The 16,458-nt window shown below is 42.1% G+C and overlaps 1 protein-coding gene across 1 annotated transcript in view; it reads left to right on the top strand.

The window, feature by feature from the left end:
* Nucleotides 1-9,432: 9,432 nt before the first annotated feature.
* Nucleotides 9,433-16,458, top strand: part of LOC132657140 (zinc finger protein 677-like) — a 31,857-nt gene continuing 24,831 nt past the window's right edge. Inside the window, exons 1-2 of the mRNA XM_042231200.2 lie at nucleotides 9,433-9,513; nucleotides 11,964-12,083. The gene's annotated coding sequence lies outside the window, so the exon portion shown is untranslated. The remainder of the gene's footprint in view (nucleotides 9,514-11,963; nucleotides 12,084-16,458) is intronic.

The following is a 16,458-nucleotide window of genomic DNA, read 5'->3' as shown; positions in this document are numbered from 1 at the left end:
TTCTAACTCACTGATGTGTTTTCTGCCTCATTTAGCCTGTTCTGATTCATTTTAGTTTCTGGGTTTGGTTTTTTTTTTTCATTTCATTTACTATATTCTTCAGTTCTGTTTGGTTGGTTGTTTTATTTTCCAAGTTTTCATTACAGACTTCTCATTTCTCAGGTCGTGCATTCTTCTCCCAAAGTACTGGAGTTTCAGCTTTAGCATCAGTCCTTCCAAAGAACACCCAGGACTGATCTTTAGAATGGACTGGTTGGATCTCCTTGCAGTCCAAGGGACTCTCAAGAGTCTTCTCCAACACCACAGTTCAAAGCATCAAATCTGGCGCTCAGCTTTCTTAATAGTCCAACTCTCACATCCATACATTACTACTGGAAAAACCATAGCCTTGACTAGACAGACCTTTGTTGGCAGAGTAATGTCTCTGCTGCTTAATATTCTGTCTAGCTTGGTCATAACTTTCCTTTCAAGGAGCAAGCGTCTTTTAATTTCATGGCTGAAATCACCATCTGCAGTGATTTTGGAGCCCAGAAAAATAAAGTCTGACGCTGTTTCCAGTTTCTACTGTTGCCCCATGAAGTAATGTGATTGCATGCCATGATCTTAGTTTTCTGAATGTTGAGCTTTAAGCCAACTTTCACACTCTTGTCTTTCACTTAAAGAAACTCTTTAGTGCTTCACTTTCTGCCATAAGGGTGCTGTCATCTGCATATCTGAGGTTATTGATATTTCTCCAAGCAATCTTGATTCCAGCTTGTGCTTCTTCCAGTCCAGCGTTTCTCATGATGTACTCTGCATATAAGTTAAAAAAGCAGGGTGACAATACACAGTCTTGACGTACTCCTTTTTCTATTTGGAACCAGTCTGTTGTTCCATGTCCAGTTTTAACTGTTGCTTCCTGACCTGCATACAGGTTTCTCAAGAGGCAAATCAGGTAGTCTGGTATTCCCATCTCTTTCAGAACTTTACACGGTTTCTTGTGATCCACACAGTCAAAGGCTTTGGCATAGTCAATAAAGCAAAAATAGATGTTTTTCTGAAACTCTTTTGCTTTTTTGATGATCCAGTGGATGTTGACAATTAGATATCTGGTTCCTCTGCCTTTTCTAAAACCAGCTTGAACATCAGGGAGTTCACAGTTCACGTATTGCAGAAGGCTGGCTTCGAGAATTTTGAGCATTACTTTACTAGCATGTGAGATGAATACAATTGTGCTGTAGTTTGAGTATTCTTTGGCATTGCCTTTCTTTGGAATTGGAATGAAAACTGATTTTTTCCAGTCCCGTGGCCACTGCTGAGTTTTCCAAATTTGCTGACATATTGAGTGCAGCACTTTCACAGCGTCATCTTTAGGATTTGAAATAGCTCAACTGGAATTCCATCACCTCCACTAGGTTTGTTCAATGTAATTCTTCCTAAGGCCCAGCTGACTTCACATTCCAGGATGTCTGGCTCTAGGTGAGTGTGAGTGATCACACCTTCGTGATTATCTGTGTCTTGAAGATCTTTTTTTGTACACTTCTTCTGTGTATTCTTGCCAGCTCTTCTTAATATCTTCTGCTTCTGTTAGGTCCATACCATTTCTGTCCTTTATCGAGCCCATCTTTGCATGAAATATTCCCTTGGTATCTCTAATTTTCTTGAAGAGATCTCTAGTCTTTCCTATTCTATTGTTTTCCTCTATTTCTTTGCACTGATCCCTGAGAAAGGCTTTCTTATGTCTCCTTGCTATTCTTTGGAACTCTGCATTCAGATGTTTACATCTTTCCTTTTCTCCTTGGCTTTTTGCTTCTCTTCTTTTCACAGCTATTTGTAAGGCCTCCTCAGACAGCCATTTTGCTTTTTTGCATTTCTTTTTCTTGGGGATGGTCTTGATTTCTGTCTCCTGTACAATGTCACGAACCCCCGTCCATAGTTCATCAGGCACTCTGTCAATCAGATCTAGTCCCTTAAATCTATTTCTCACTTTCACTGTATAGTCATAAGGTATTTGATTTAGGTCATACCTGAATGGTCTAGTGGTTTTCCCTACTTTCTTCAATTTCAGTCTGAATTTGGCAATAAGGAGTTCACGATCTGATCCACAGTCCGCTCCTGGTCTTGCTTTGCTGACTGTATAGAGCTTCTCCATCTTTGGCTGCGAAGGATATAATCAATCTGATTTCAGTGTTGACCATCTGTTGATGTCTATGCGTAGAGTCTTCTCTTGTGCAGTTGGAATAGGGTGTTTGCTATGACCAATGCATTCTCTTGGCAGAACTGTTAGCCTTTGCCCTGCTTCATTCTGTACTCCAAGGCCAAATTGGCCTGTTACTTCAGGTGTTTCTTGACTTCCTACTTTTGCATTCCAGAAGGGTTTAGATAGAAAAGAGAAATGTTTCAGTTTGTGTATAAAATATAATTTTACCAAATTGCTGTCATAATTAGTTTTAGAGGAAGGTTTTTTTCCTTACACCTGGATAACACATATTCAAACCAGTAATTTTTCAGATACAAACCATAAAAGTTATAAGCATATTCATCAGTCCTTCTGTTAAGCTTTGTGAAGTCATCAGGTTTTCCATTAGAATCCTTACCCAGTTCAGAACCTGGAATTTATCCAAAAGTCCTTTCTGTAAGTCTTCTTGAAGAGCAAGTATTTTTGCAAAACTTGATTAGTGTTATGATAATATTTTGAAATAGTAATTAGAATTAAACCTGATAACATTTTACCCAAGCATATCAGAATTTTAGCAGCACCATATGGTTTCTCCGATATCTATATTAGTAACATTTACCATACAGTATAACCCGAGACTTATTACTCACTTGACAATACTTGTCATGTCATTCTGTATAGAAAATGAGCCTAATTAGTGTAATATCTCTCTTTGGGGTTTTTCAGGGGCCCTCTGAAGCATCCCAAAGTTAGCTAGAAATCAAGTTCTTCATTACAATGACTTAGGAAGTTTTGTCAACAAATATCAAATAGGTTTAGAACACTCAGTCAGATAGGATTATAGGTCATTGTGAAACAAGAGCTATTCATATAGCCAAAGTAACAATGAAAGATTTCAGAACAGATCATTTAAGAGATAAAGAAACTTTAATCTGTTATCAAAGGCAGTTAACCATCTGAAGAAAAGGTGTTATCTTAACAGGTAGAAAAGCTAAAATCAAATTTTGCAACAGACAAAAGCGAAATTCAAAGCTAAATAATTTTTACTTTATTTAAAAGGCAAACAATTAAATTTATTTTACACTTTTTAAACCATGTACAAAACTCACTTCTCATGGTTGACTTTTCGCAAACCTTATCACTTTCTGTACCCATTACTTTGTTCTTCGATCCTAAAAAGCCACCTGTAAGTCAGGCTTACTTCCTTTCCCTTCACAAAATGCAATTCCATTCCTCATACCTTTACTGAAAACACACTTCCTACTTTCCTTGAGCAACCATGAATTGACTTTTTTTTTTTTTTTTTGGCAAGTTGGTCCATTTTTAATACTGAGTCAAAAGAAGCTGTTTTTCACCTCCCAAAATGCCCACCCCTTCTTGAGGTTAACATATTTCAGAATTTTAAGTAAACAGTTGCTGTGACTGGGTAAAGTTGCCCCAGGTCCATCCTCCAGGAACTGCTATCATTATCAGCAATGCCAGTCTTCACGGGGGATATCAGCCTGGATCTGCTCTGTAATTATTGCAGAGCTCCAATTTGCTTTAGCCATGTCCACAGTTCCACTCTCTCATGCATATTTATTAGATCAGTGCATCCACCTATGCACTCTTTCTTTTTTTAATTTAAATTTATTTATTTTAATTGGAGGCTCATTCATGTATGGATGTGAGAGTTGGTCTGTGAAGAAAGCTGAGCACCGAAGAACTGATGCTTTTGAACTGTGGTTTTGGAGAAGACTCTTGAGAGTCCCTTGGACTGCAAGGAGATGCAGCCAGTCCATTCTGAAGGAGATCAGCCCTGGGATTTCTTTGGAAGGAATGATGCTAAAGCTGAAACTCCAATACTTTGGCCACCTCATGCGAAGAATTGACTTATTGGAAAAGACTCTGATGTTGGGTGGTTGGGGGCAGGAGGAGAAGGGGACGACAGAGGATGAGATGGCTGGATGGCATCACTGACTCGATGGACGTGAGTCTGAGTGAACTCTGGGAGTTAGTGGTGGACAGGGAGGCCTGGCGTGCTGTGATTCATGGGGTTGCAAAGAGTCGGACACGACTGAGCGACTGAACTGAACTGAACTGATTGTATTGCTTTTGCCATACATCAACATGAGTCCGCCACGGGTGTACACGTGTTCCCAATCCTGAACCCGCCTCCCACCTCCCTCCCCATACCATCCCTCTGGGTCATCCCAGTGCACCAGCCCCAAGCATCCTGTATCCTTCATCGAACCTGGATTGGCGATTCATTTCTTATATGATATTATACATGTTTCAATGCCATTCTCCCAAATCATCCCACCCTCTCCCTCTCCCACAGAGTCCCAAAGACTGTTCTATACATCTGTGTCTCTTTTGCTGTCTCGCATACAGGGTTATTGTTACCATCTTTCTAAATTGCATATATATTTGTCAGTATACTGGATTGGTGTTTTTCTTTCTGGCTTACTTCACTCTGTATAATCGGCTGCAGTTTCATCCACCTCATTAGAACTGATTTAAATGCATTCTTTTTAGTGGCTGAGTAATACTCCATTGTGTATATGTACCACAGCTTTCTTATCCATTCATCTGCTGAAGGACATCTAGGTTGCTTCCATCCATCCACCTATGCACTCTTTACCGATGAAGCCCCGAGGTACCGTTCTGGCTCCTGTGAGCTGTTGCAAGTAATCTTGAATCTCATTGGTCTCACTGTTGGCTGTGATATCGACAAATTCCTAAAGCCCTTGTTTGAAGGGCAGTTGACTGAGGAGCTCCTGAGTCCTGCAGTACTGACAGGTTGGCTTGATGAACACGACCAACTTCCCAGACTGGATCTTGCTGTTCACGAATGCCTGAGCCACGCTGCCTCCACCTGGAGGACACCTTAACTGCCAAGAACTGACTTTTATATTAGCATTTTATAGATTGGTGAGCATAAATACCAGTGATAATTTCTAAAACCTTTGCTTTCTTAGAACATTTTAGGATGGCACCAAACAAAATAAGGGCAAAATGAGGACTGTAGCCCGGGAGGCAGCCTCTCAGATAGCTCTGAGAGACTGCTTCAAAGCAGTAGTGGGGAAGGTCAATATATAAGGTTTTGGTGAATGGGAAGTTCAGTACCGTGAAGGACTTATTTTACAAAAGGTTTTTTGTTAGTCATGAGGATATGATGTCACCATAAAGTGATTTAGTGCTTCTCTAGATAGGAGGAGATGCAATGATAGAGACAAAATAAAAAAGAGATAAAATCTGTTCCTAAAAACATTTAAAAAAAATCCAGTTGTCTAAAGACTCATCCCACCGGATTCCCTGGAGCATGGAGTGCCTCACTCCACAGCTGTTGAAGGGCAACAGCTATAGGAGCATGGGGTTCACTCTCCATAGAGGCAGACGGCAAACACCTTTGTTGTTCAGTCACTGGCAGTGCTCTTGGTCAATACCACTTTGTAGTTGACAGGCGTTTGCTATGACCAGTGTCTTCTCTTAACAAAATCGTTAGCTTTGCCCTGCTTCATTCTGTACTCCAAGGCCAAACTTACCTGTTACTCCAGGTATTTCTTGACTTCCTACTTTTGCATTCCAGTTCCCTATGATGAAAAGGACATCTTTCTTTTCTTTTCTTTTTTTTTTTTGATGTTAGTTCTATGAAATCTGTAAGTCTTCATAGAACTGTTCAACCAGCTTCTTTGGCATTAGTGGTTGGGGCATAGACTTGAATTACTGTGATATTGAATGGTTTGCCTTGGAAATGAACAGAGATCATTTTGTCGTTTTGAGATTGCATCCAAGTACTGCATTTTGGTGGAGAAGGCAATGGCACCCCACTCCAGTACTCTTGCTTTGAGAATCCCATGGACGGAGGAGCCTGGTGGGCTGCAGTCCATGGGGTCGCAGAGTCAGATACGACTGAGCAACTTCCTTTTCAATTTTCACTTTCACGCCTTGGAGAAGGAAATGGCAACCCACTCCAGTGTTCCTGCCTGTAGAATCTCAGGGACAGGGGAGCCTGGTGGGCTGCCATCTATGGGGTCTCACAGAGTCGGACACGACTGAAGTGACTTAGCAGCAGCAGCACCACTGCATTTTGGACTCTTGTTGACTATGATAGCTACTCCATTTCTTGTAAGGGATTCTTGCCCACAGTAGTAAATATAATGGTCATCTGAATTAAATTCACCCATTCTGGGTCCGTTTTAGGTCACTGATTCCTAGAACGTTGATGTTCACTCTTGCCATCTCCTGTTTGACCACTTCCAATTTACCTTGATTCATGGACGTAACATTCCAGGTTCCCACACAATACTGTTCTTTACAGCTTCGGACTTTACTTCCACCACCAGAGACATCCATAACTGGGCGTTGTTTTTGCTTTGGCTCAGCCTCTTCATACCTTTTGGAGCTATTGCTCTGCTTTCCTCCTCCTCTGGGCATTTACCAACCTGGGGAGTTTATCTTCCAGTGTCGTATCTTTTTGCCTTTTCATAGTGTTGATGCTAGCAAAGTAACGCTCAAAATTCTCCAAGCTAGGCTTCAACAGTACATGAACCAAGAACTTCCAGACATTCAAGCTGGATTTAGAAAGGGCAGAGGAATCAGAGATTCCTCCTGCCGCTTAAGAGAGATAAAAATGTCTGACATTTGCTGCCTATTTCCTCCATTTGGAGACCCCTGGCCTTCCTGCCCGTTACCCTCTCACTGACTCAGTATTTTCTTGATGGAATAAAATAATAAATTTTGGACTTTGTTAATAAGTACATATCTAAAATTAGTGATAAAAATCACATTATTATTTCTAAAATATATTTATTTCCTGTACTCTGACTTTGTTGCTTCAGTGTCTTTTCCCTAGTTCTGGCGAGTGGTGGCTACTCTGGTTACGGTGAGCATGGTTCTCATTGTGGTGGCTTCTGTTGTCTTGCAGCCCAGGCTCTAGAGCATGCCGGCTTCAGTAGTTTCACCTCCTGGACTCTACAGCTCTGGCTCAGGAATTGAGACTCACGGACTTAGTTGCCCCTCAGCAAGTGGGATCTCAGACCAGGCAACAACCCACATCTCTTACGTTGCCCAGTAGATTCTGAACCACTTACCCATAGGGTGGCTCACATATTCTTAAATACAGGTATTTTATAAAGATTGGAAGAAATCTTCTGTATTGTTATTTTCTGCTTGTATTACTTTTTTTTTTTTTTTTAACTAGAATAAGGTAATGTTGAGGAGTTCCCTGGTAGTACAGTGGCTAAGAATATGCCTGCCAATATAGGGTGCATGGGTTCCATTGCAGGTCCGGAAAGATGCCTCAGAGCAGCTAAGCCCATGGGCCACAACTACTGAGCCTGTGCCCTAGAGCCTGAGAGCCATTACTGTCGAAGCCCGCACTCTCTAGAGCCTGTGCTCCAAAACAAGAGAAGCCACTGCAAGGAGAAGCCTGTGTACTGCAGCTGCAACTAGAGAAAGCCCACTCACAGCAACAAAGACCCAACGTAAGCAAAATAAATAAGCTTTGAAAAAGAAATAGAATGTTGACAAAGTTACTGAATGAAGAAGTAAAATGAAAGAAGAGAATGGGAACCCACTCTGGAATTCTTGCCTGGAAAATTCCATGGATAGAGGAGCTGGCAGGCTGCCCTCAGCAGGGTTGCAAAGAGTCTGGCATGAGTAAGCAGGTAAAGAACAACTTCCACACACAGTAGACAGAACTCTGAAAAACAAATCTAAGTGTCTAACTTTCCTCCTGCAGATTCTTCAGTGAATTCCAGTAGCTTTTGAAGTAAAGTCCTAAATCCATAGATCTTGCATAAATGAGCCTCTATCTGGCATCACCCCATCTACATTCCCTGTGTCCCAGTCATACTGGCTGACTTTCTGTTCAGTAAATATCTTCCTGCCTCAGAGCCGGCAGTCAGGGTGTTCTCTCTGCTTGCAATACTCTTCCATTTCCCACCTTGCTAATCCTAAGTGTTTCTTCCTCACAGAGACATTACCTGATTTCTCAGTGTAGGTTAAGACTTTCTGTTTAATCTTGTCTTTGCACTGGGCTTGTGTCAGAGCACTTATTTCGATAGTAACATTAAAATTTTGGATGAAATTGGCTGGCTGGCTGCTAGATTGTAAGCTCCATCATGTTCACTGCTCTATTTCAAGTTTGAGGCATAAAGCTGATGCTGAATGAATTTTGAAAGAATGAAAGAAAAAAAAAGACAAGTCTTCTTGTTTCAATCAGTTGTGTGTTTACACATGCATGCATGAATCCGTGGATATGTAACTCCATTTTTTAATTACAAAAAGATCATCTTATAAATAATGGTGTATGCTTTGTAGCAGTTTCAGTTGTATCTTAAGCGTATTTCATGGAGTTAAGTTTTTTCTGCATTGTCACATGAATGATGTAAACTGTAGTAAGATTATTGACATTGTGTGGATTTGCAATGGGAGAGGGTGTGACCCTGTATTGTGACCATTTATGCTTTTCTATTATATTTCATCTTCCTTGAACTTGTCTCAGGTATTCTCAGGGAACACTCTGTGGATGCACTTTCCTTCTCTGCTAGTTAACTGGTTGATTCTTTAGGTTCAGTTGTCTCTCCCAACCACCTGAGCTCAGGTGCTGTTGCCTCATTTCTTAACTGTTTGATCTGAGCAATTTCATAGAGTGAAAGATTTTTCTCCCCAGTAAGGTGGACGAGATCTTTCACTAATATGCTGTTATGTTGATGACAAGTTCATCTGTGTGAAGTCTTTGGAGTAATGCTTAGTGTGTAGGTCATGCTGAAACACCTGTCGTCAGTATGATGATGTCGTCATCATCACAATATGTGTTGTTTTAAAGTCACTGTGGACTTTGTCATCTCTGAAGACACCAGTCTTGCTGTAACTCGTCTGGATAGTGACACTATCTCACTCACTGTGTTGAATGGAACACTTCTGCATAGACAACCCAGTGCTGGTTTGAATTTGTGTATTTTTCATGTATTGTGGCTTCTTCCAGAATCAAACCTCTCTCTCTCATGTATGTCCACATACACGACAAATACATGTTGATTGCAGGATATCATAATCTTAGGAAAAAAGAGAAAATTATAAATTAGATTAGAGACCAACAGTTGGCTTCAGGCAGCTTTTAATGGATCTATCAGAATATTACTTCAAGTGAATTGAGCTTTACCCCTCTCACCTCTTCTCATTTTGTGTGAAACTAAGAATCCTCCTAAGGGCCCGATGTTGCAATGTGTTTTCATTTCAGGCACAGTTGATCTTCAAGGATGTGTTCCTAGATTTCACTCCTGAGGAGTGGGAATGCCTGGACCCTGCCCAGAGGACCTTGTACAAGGACATGATGGTGGAGACTGTCAGGAACGGGCTCTCTGTGGGTGAGGATCGTTTCCCTCAGCATGGGGATCTGCCCTGGGGTACCTCTGCATGTTCCCTCTGTACCTTTTGAGATCCCCTGTTTTTCTTGACTAAGCTCAAAACCTTGTTGACTCACATATGTAATGCTTCCTGATTGGCATCAGGAGTTTAAACTTGACTTTCCTTCAGGTGACCTGCCCACTGTGTGATGCACAAGGAGTTTCTCCACAGCTTGAGTGTTTATAAAGCTGATTTCATATTTTGAAATCTCCAGTTGCCTGTTTTTAGCCCTGTGTTCTTGGTTCAGTAGTTCTTAGACAGGAACTGGATCCCTGCTGCATGTTGTACTGTATATTATACTGTTCCCTGTGCATTCAGAAGGCGGCAGAGTAAATTCATTTGAGAAGTATTTTTCTGTCCGTTTGTAATGTCCTCACTCCTTGGCTGACAAAAGAGCTTCATTCTACACTTGCCAATGCAGGAGAGACAGGTTGAATCCTTGGTCTGGGAAGATCCCACATGTCACAGAGCAGCTACGCCTGTGTGCCTCAACTATGAGCCAGCACTCTAGAGCCTGGAAGCTGCAACTGCTGAGCCCACATGGGACAACTACTGAAGCCCGTGCACCCAGGAGAAGCCGAAGCAAGTGAGGAGCATGAGCACTGCACCTGGAGCGTAGCCCATACTTGCTGAACTTGGAGAAAAGACCAAGCAGCAACGAACACTCACCCGAGCCAAAAGAAATGAATACACCAATGTATTAAAAATAACAGATACATTTATTTAAAAGAGAGAGAGGTTGGATTCTGGAAGAAGCCACAGTATATGGCATTACTTCTGAGTTGGTATTTCTGTTTCTGATCTGAACGTTATCTACATTCTTGTGACACAAGGGAAAAGACCCCTGGATTGTGGAGGATGAGGTGCTAATAGCAAACATCCAGATGAGTGGGAAAGTATCCACAGTGTGATCACAGGTCAACTGTCACAAGGACAGAGAGGAAGCCACACCATTCATAGTGTTTGGGAAACTCTCTAAGTGGGAGAGTTCTGTGAGAAAACAGATGTTTAATGTTTGTGAACTCTCACAGGAGATTTTTCTTCTCCCTAACTACGGCTGTGTTCTTTGACATGTGAAATGTACAGCACCCTCGAGTGGTGCTGTAGCACCCACAGAGATGAAGGCAAGTTACAACTGGAAAAAGAATTACGTGATTTGTGAGGATGATTATCCATATTACAATTTCACATTATATTTTGGCTGATCAAATCTTTACTTTTTAAGTCGACTCTCTTTTGTCAGCCCACAGCTCCAATAGTGTCCCCCACTGCCTTTCTCTCTCCATTCTTTGTCCTGTTGTGGCCTTACACCCCTCCCAACATCTCTGTCTCCCTTCCATCAGCTGGTCCCCTTCTAACTGCCCCTGTCTTGAGGGAGGAGGGGGAGCCCAGTTTCCCTGACTCTAGCAAGTTTGTTTACCCCTTTAGATTCTTCTGATGAAAGACCCCCATCTCCCTGGAGGGATGTTCCAAGATTTTTATCAGTCCTTCTGTCCCTGTTATCACAGTCAATTTGAGCACTGTTCGATCTGTATTGTAGCCATAAAGCTGTGATTATAGAAAGGAGAGATAGCTTATTTGATACAGGATGGCCATGAAATTGTTCAGACTCTGGAGAAAACTGGTTAAGATGATTTTTTTTTCTTTGAAAGTGCAAAACCGGTTCTTTTTACATGTGGAATTAAAAACAGCAAGCTTGTTAAAAAGACCTGCCGAAAAAAAAGCTGAAAGTTAACATTTGCCAGGGCTTCCCAGATGACTCTAGTGGTAAAGAAACTGCCAGCCCCTGGGGGAGACACAGGAGACGTGGATTTGATCCCTGGGTAGGGAAGATCCCCTGGAAGAGTGAATGGCAACACACTCCAGTATTCTTGCCTGGAGAGTCCCATCATGGACAGAGGAGCCTGGTGGGCTAGAGTCCATGGGTTGCAGGGGGTTGGACAGGACTGAAGCGACCCTGCATAGTGAGCAACCTTTGCCATGTCCTGGAAATATGTAACCCATTTTTCCAGGGATGTCAGTCTTGGGAAAATTAGATTTTAAACCACGGGGCAGGGGGTGGGAAGAAAAGGGTGAAAGAGATATTTTAAATCTCAAGCAGGAAAGTATGAGATCTCTCATGTCTGTCGATCTGCATTTATGTTTATATCAGTGTGTGTCTTTGTTTTTGGATAATATTGCTGAGGTTAATTTGTAAATGAGCTCAAATTCAATTGTTTGTTAAAAAAAAAAAAAAAAGTAAGCACTTACAAATCAAAAAATTACAAGAGAAATTCACCTAAATAAATTTTCAGGTTCACGTGAACTGGGAAATATTCAATACTAAAATCTAGTATTAATGTTTGTTTGCTAATCTAATTAAGACATGTCTTGAGTCTTCAACATTGTCTAATACTTTTATTGTACCTAGGTGTAATATTCGGAGAAGACAATGGCACCCAACTCCAGTACTCTTGCCTGGAAAATCCCATGGATGGTAGAATCTGGAAGGCTGCAGTCCATGGGGTCGCTGAGGGTCGGACATGACTGAGTGAGTTCACTTTCACTTTTCACTTTCATGCATTGGAGAGGAAATGGAAACCCACTCCAGTACTCTTGCCTGGAAAATCCCATAGATGGAGAAGCCTGGTAGGCTGCAGTCCATGGGGTCGCTGAGGGTCGGACATGACTCAGTGACTTCACTTTCACTTTTCACTTTCATGCATTGGAGAAGTGTAGGGAACAAGGTATAAGGAAGGTTGAGAAGTGCTTGCAAAGGAGACTCTCAACCAGGGCTGAACATTCTTGCAAACGAGATGTTCAGCTAAGAATCCTCTGTTTGTTTCCGTGGGAAAAGAACATTTCTTACACACAAGGATGTTTCTCTGATTCCTCAAAACGAACAGACCCAGGGACAAAACGGATTCTAAGTTGATAAGGATGTTCTCCAAAACAAAGTCTTAGCTGCAGTAAATAAATTAAGGTAAAGGTTATCTCACCCTGCGCCTATGCACTGTATAGTCACTGAATCATAGTGCTTGGCAACTTGCCCTGTAGACTGTTGTGCAAAGGATATAAAATAAAGCAGCTGTAAGAAGCAAGGAGTTAAAGTAAAAAGATTCAAACCACTCTGCAGTGTTGGTGTTTCATTCCGTCGCTAGCAGAGAAGGAAATGGCAATCCACTTCAGTACTCTTGCCTGGAAAATCCCATGGATGGAGGAGCCTGGTAGGCTGCAGTCCATGGGGTCGCTGAGGGTCGGACACGACTGAACGACTTCAATTTCACTTTTCAGTTTCATGCATTGGCGAAGGAAATGGCAACCCACTCCAGTGTTCTTGGCTGGAGAATCCCAGGGATGGGGAGCCTGGTGGGCTGCTGTCTAAGAGGTCGCACAGAGTTGGACACGACTGAAGTGACATAGCAGGTTAAATATTAAGTAAGTTTGTCAACAGTTAAAGTAACTTGAGTGAAGAAACTTTTAAGGAAAGAATGCAAATGCAGTTGGAGCTTTTAGATAAACTCTGTTAGGAATAATTATACTTTAGAAATGTCTGTCTAAATAGTCTCTCCAGACTTGAATAACCTGAATTTCTAGGGTTGTGCTAAACTAAGTGATGAAAGTTTGTTGGATATCTAGGTCATTTCCAAATAAAATAAGATTCTGAAACACAGATTACTGAAAACTCATTTCCTCTTACAGACAAACTAAAGAGATTTTGGACTATTAATGAATACGTTTGGTGCCACCCTGCAATGTTCTCTATAAGAAAGCAAATATTCTTAGACATTATCACTGGTATTTATGTTCATCAGTCTACAAAATGCTAATATAACTGACAGCTCATGGTTGCTTAAGGAAAGTAAGAAAGACGTGTCTTTTTAGAAGGAAAGGTATGAGGAATGTGGGCCAATCACCTTGCTTTGTCCCCCCTGGTTAATTTGTCTCAGGACCCTCGCCTTGGGTACACAGCACACCCTGGATCTTGAAGTAAAGGCTTCTCAGAGGAGCAAAACTCATTATGGCCTGGAATGATCCTCTAGCTTTTGACTCCAAGGCACCTTTCTGCACTTGTGTACTGTCTCCTTTATCAGACAGGGTTTTTTCCTTTCTTTGTCCTTGCCATGATTATTCCCATGAGTTAAGAGACAAACTGGCTGTTTACACTGTTTTTGTTGACTTACCCCACGTCCGAGGCCAGTGGCGGCCGGGAGGAGACACCCCGCGTCCAAGATCGGGCGGCCAGGAGAAGCCACCTCGTGCCTGAGGCCAGGGGCGGTGACCTTGAGGAGCCACCCTGAGCCCAAAGCCAGGGGCAGCAGCTGGGAGGAGCCACCCATGCTGGAGACGAGGGCTGGCGCCCAGGAGTAGCAACCCGAGGAGTGGTGGCTGCGCAGGCACAGGAGGGCTTAGAGGGGCCATCCCACGTTTAAGGTCAGGAACAGTGCGGGTAAGGAGATACCCCTCTTCCAAGGTAAGGAACAGCGGCTATGCTTTGCTGGAGCAGCCATGAAGAGATACCCCCACGTCCAAATTAAGAGAAACCCAAGTAAGATGGTAAGTGTTGCAGGAGGGCATCAGAGGGCAGACACACTGAAACCACATTCACAGAAAACTAGTCAGTCTAATCACACTAGGACCACAGCCTTGTCTAACTTAATGAAACCAAGCCATGCCTGCGGGGCAACCCAAGATGGGCGGGTCATGGTGGAGAGTCCTGACAGAATGTGGTCCACTGGAGAAGGGAATGGCAAGCCACTTCAGTATTCTTGCCTTGAGAACCCCATGAACAGTATGAAAAGGCAAAATGATAGGATACCAAAAGAGGAACTCCCCAGGTCATTAGGTGCCCAATATGCTACTGGAGATCAGTGGAGAAATAACTCCAGAAAGAATGAAGGGATGGAGCCAAAGCAAAAACAATACCCAGTTGTGGATGTGACTGGTGATGGAAGCAAGATCCGATGCTGTAAAGAGCAATATTGCATAGGAACCTGGAATGTCAGGTCCATGAATCAATGCAAATTGGACGTGGTCAAATAAGAGATGGCAAGGGTGAACGTCAACATTCTAGGAATCAGCGAACTAAAATGGACTGGAATGGGTGAATTTAACTCAGATGGCCATTACATCTACTACTGCGGGCAGGAATCCCTCAGAAGAAATGGAGTAGCCATCATGGTCAACAAAAGAGTCCAAAATGCAGTACTTGGATGCAATCTCAAAAATGACAGGATGATGTCTGTTCGTCTCCAAGGCAAACCATTCAATATCACAGTTATCCAAGTCTATGCCCCAACCAGTAATGCTGAAGAAGCTGAAGTTGAATGGTTGTATGAAGACCTACAAGATTTTTTAGAACTAACACCCAAGAAAGATGTCCTTTTCATTATAGGGGACTGGAATGGTAAAGTAGGAAGTCAGGAAACACCTGGAGTAACAGACAAATTTGGCCTTGGAATGCAGAATGAAGCAGGGCAAAGATTAATAGAGTTTTGCCAAGAAAATGCACTGGTCATAGCAAACCCCCTCTTCCAACAACACAAGAGAAGACTCTACATATGGACATCACCAGATGGTCAACACCGAAATCAGATTGATTATATTCTTTGCAGCCAAAGATGGAGAACCTCTATACAGTCAGTAAAAACAAGACCGGGAGCTGACTGTGGCTGAGATCATGAACTCCTTATTGCCAAATTCAGACTTAAATTGAAGAAAGTAGGGAAAACCGCTTGACCATTCAGGTATGACCTAAATCAAATCCCTTATGATTATACAGTGGAAGTGAGAAATAGATTAAAGGGTCTAGATATGATAGATAGAGTTCTTGATGAACTATGGACTGAGGTTCATGACATTGTAGAGGAGACAGGGATCAAGACCATCCTCATGGTAAAGAAATGCAAAAAAAGCAAAAAGGCTGTCTGGGGAGGCCTTACAAATAGCTGTGAAAAGAAGAGAGGCGAAAAGCCAAGGAGAAAAGGAAAGATATAAGCCTCTGAATGCAGAGTTCCAAAGAATAGCAAGAAGAGATAAGAAAGCCTTCTTCAGCGATCAATGCAAAGAAATAGAGGAAAAGAACAGAATGGGAAAGACTAGAGATCTCTTCAAGAAAATTAGAGATACCAAGGGAACATTTCATGCAAAGATGGGCTCAATAAAGGACAGAAATGGTCTGGACCTAACAGAAGCAGAAGATATTAAGAAGAGGTGGCAAGAATACACAGAAGAACTGTACAAAAAAGATCTTCACGACCTAGATAATCATGATGATGTGATCACTAATCAAGAGCCAGACATCTAGGAATGTGAAGTCAAGTGGGCCTTAGAAAGCATCACTATGAACAAAGCTAGTGGAGGTAATGGAATTCCAGTTGAGCTGTTTCAAATCCTGAAAGATGATGCTGTGAAAGTGCTGCACTCAATATGCCAGCAAATTTGGAAAACTCAGCAGTGGCCACAGGATTGGAATAGGTCAGTTTTCATTCCAATCCCAAAGAAAGGCAATGCCAAAGAATGCTCAAGCTACCGCACAGTTGCACTCATCTCACATGCTAGTAAAGTAATGCTCAAAATTCTCCAAGCCAGACTTCAGCAGTACATGAACCATGAACTCCCTGATGTTCAAGCTGGTTTTAGAAAAGGCAGAGGAACCAGAGATCAAGTTGCCAACATCCGCTGGATCATGGAAAAAGCAAGAGAGTTCCAGAAAAACATCTATTTCTGCTTTATTGACTATACCAAAGCCTCTGACTGTATGGATCACAAGAATCTGTGGAAAATTCTGAGAGAGATGGAAATACAGACCACCTGACCTGCCTCTTGAGAAATCTGTATGCAGGTCAGGAAACAACAGTTAGAACTGGACATGGAACAACAGAATGGTTCCAAATAGGAAAAGGAGTACTTCAAGGCTGTCTATT

This window comes from Ovis aries, chromosome 14, assembly GCF_016772045.2.
Source record: "Ovis aries strain OAR_USU_Benz2616 breed Rambouillet chromosome 14, ARS-UI_Ramb_v3.0, whole genome shotgun sequence".
In the NCBI taxonomy this organism is placed as follows: domain Eukaryota; kingdom Metazoa; phylum Chordata; class Mammalia; order Artiodactyla; family Bovidae; genus Ovis; species Ovis aries.
This window is presented reverse-complemented; position numbering and strand designations above follow the sequence as displayed.